A 2,617-nucleotide genomic window follows, 5' to 3' on the forward strand; every position below is an offset into this window, starting at 1 on the left:
ATGCTGAGCATTTCTTTTGGTGTTTTTGTTTGTTTGTTTTTGTTTGTTTTTGTTTTTTATGGGTTTTTTGTTTTTTTTTTTAAATCATTTGAGTTTCCTCAGTTTAGCTCTGTTCTCCAATTTTTGACATGGTTATTTGGTTCTCAGGAGTCTACCTTCTTGAGGTCTTTTTATATATTGGATATCAGCCCTCTTGTATGTTGATGGACATCTCTTCCTTTAGGTTAGGGAAGTTTTTTTCTATAATTTTGTTGAAGATATTTACTAGCTCTTTAAGTTGGGAATCTTCACTCTCTTCTATACCTATTATCCTTAGCTTGGTCTTCTCATTGTGTCCTGGATTTCCTGAATGTTTTGGGCTAGAAGCTCTTTTAATTTTGCATTTTCTTTGACTGTTGTGTCAATGTTTTCTATGGTGTCTTCTGTCCCTGATATTCTCTCTTCTATCTCTTGTATTCTGTTGGTGATGCTTGTGTCTATGACTCCTGATCTCTTTCCTAGGCTTTCTATCTCCAGAGTTGTTTCCCTTTGTGATTTCTTTATTGTTTCTATTTCCATTTTTAGATCCTGGATGGTTTTATTCTATTTCTTGGCCTGCTTAGTTGTGTTTTCCTATAATTCTTTAAGGGATTTTTGTGTTTCCTCTTTAAAGGCTTCTAACTGTTTACCTGTGCTCTCCTGTATTTATTTTTAACAGATCCAAAACATTAATATTTTATTTATAAAAACTTTTCCTTGTTGTACAGAACATAAAAAATGTTTTTACAATCGCAATGTAACTCACAGCAAGCATGACCAACTCACCAATCACAGCTGTCATGATACAGCAAGAGTCTTACGCAAAACCCTAACAATGTTTGTAATTTTGTTGGAGGGAAATCCCCAGGCTTAGTGGTAGATTATCAAGGAGGCTAAATGGACGAAGTCAGAATGTAGTGGAAACTATTCTTGGGATCTTCCGGTGGGGGTGTCCTGGGGCTTGTATCACAACTATCTTTTTAAAACATCTACCAAATCCATGAGCAATCTAGCAAATACTCAACAGTTCTGTTTCTTGCAGGTTGTTTTGGGTCTTAATCATCTCCGTTGTCATCTGATTCTCTCTTTCTCTTTTCACCCTTTCTATTTTCTTCCTCCTTTCATCCTCATCTTTATTGTCATCTTCTTCATCTTCATCACTTTCTCCATCATTCCAAATTCTTCTTACTCTATGCTGACTTCATCTTCATCATCTTCTCCTTCTTCATCCTCATCTTCATCTTCATCCTCTTCTTCGTCACCACCCTCATCTTCCCCTTTCTTTTCTTCTTTCTCTTCCTCTTCTCCTTCTTCATCCTCTTCCTCTTTATCCACACCATCCACCTTTCCATCTGAGTTAAGAGCTTCCTCTACACTATCCACCTCCACATCTGAATCAGGTGCTTCCTGGTCCTCCTGGTCATAACCATCCAGAGAGAACAGCTGGAGCAGGAGCCTGAAGACAGTTTCTTGGTAGTCACTCTTAGTGACCTCACAGCCAAACAGATCCATGCTTTTGAGACAATCCAACCTTTCCAATGGCTCCAAGGTGCTATTATCTTTCAGATTAGTTCCACTTAAGTTCACATGTATGAGGCGTCAAAGTTCTTCTGTTAGTCTGTCCAGACCTCCCAAGATTCTATTTTCACTGAGCTCAAGCTTTAGCAATTTAGGTAGCTTCAGGAGATCTGAACCTGAGAACAAGTCTACACTTATTAAACTGAGGAACTCTTAAGTTCACAAATTCATCTGTTAACCCCTCAGCTTTTCCACTCATTGCTTTGCAATTGTCCAAGACAAGTTCTTAAACAGCTGCTGGTGTCCTGGTCCTCAGCTCCAAGTGGATCCTCCTCTTCATGTCCATGTTCCCCTTGTCCCCCCTTTCCAAACTTAACTTTCCATGGTGGAGGGAGGGAGGCACTGCTCTCTCCTGTATTTATTTTTTATTAGATATTTTCTTTATTTACATTTCAAATGTTAACCCTTTCCTCGTTTTCCCTCTGAAAGTCCACAATCCCATCCCCCCTCTCCCTGCTCATTAAACCAACCACTCCTGCTTCCATGTATACACATAGAGGGACCAATAGCTCCAGCTGTATATTTAGCAGAGGATGACCTTGTTGGATATCAATAAGAAGAGAATCCCTTGATCCTGTGAAGGCTCAATGCCCCGTGTAGGGGAATGCCAGGACAGGGTGGTTTCTTTAAAAGAGTTATTTATGTCCTTCTTAAAGTCCTCTATCATCATTATGAGATGTGATTTTAATCAGAATCTTCCTTTTCCAGTGTGTTGGGGTATCCAGGGCTCGCTGTGGAAATAGAACTGGGTTATGATGATGTCAAGTAGCCTTGATTTCTGTTGCTTATGTTCTTGCACTTGCCTCTTGATATCTGATTATCTCTGGTGTTAGTTGGTCTTGCTGTCTCTGACTATGTCTTTTCCCTCCACACCCTCACACCCCTGTGTAAGCCTGTGTGTCAGTACTCATGGGAGACTAGCTCTCTCTGGGCAGAATTTTGGTATGGAGAGCTGTGGCACAGGGTCAGCTCTGGGCACAGATGGAAACCAGAAGAATGAACAAAAGTTTAAAAGGTAGAT

General features: G+C 39.9%; 1 pseudogene; it reads right to left on the bottom strand.

Annotated features, from left to right (window-relative positions):
• Positions 1-1,073: 1,073 nt before the first annotated feature.
• Positions 1,074-1,882, bottom strand: LOC127667013 (acidic leucine-rich nuclear phosphoprotein 32 family member B-like; annotated as a pseudogene).
• Between the last annotated feature and the right edge of the window lie 735 nt (positions 1,883-2,617).

The sequence above is a fragment of the Apodemus sylvaticus genome, chromosome 16 (assembly GCF_947179515.1).
Source record: "Apodemus sylvaticus chromosome 16, mApoSyl1.1, whole genome shotgun sequence".
Lineage (NCBI taxonomy): Eukaryota > Metazoa > Chordata > Mammalia > Rodentia > Muridae > Apodemus > Apodemus sylvaticus.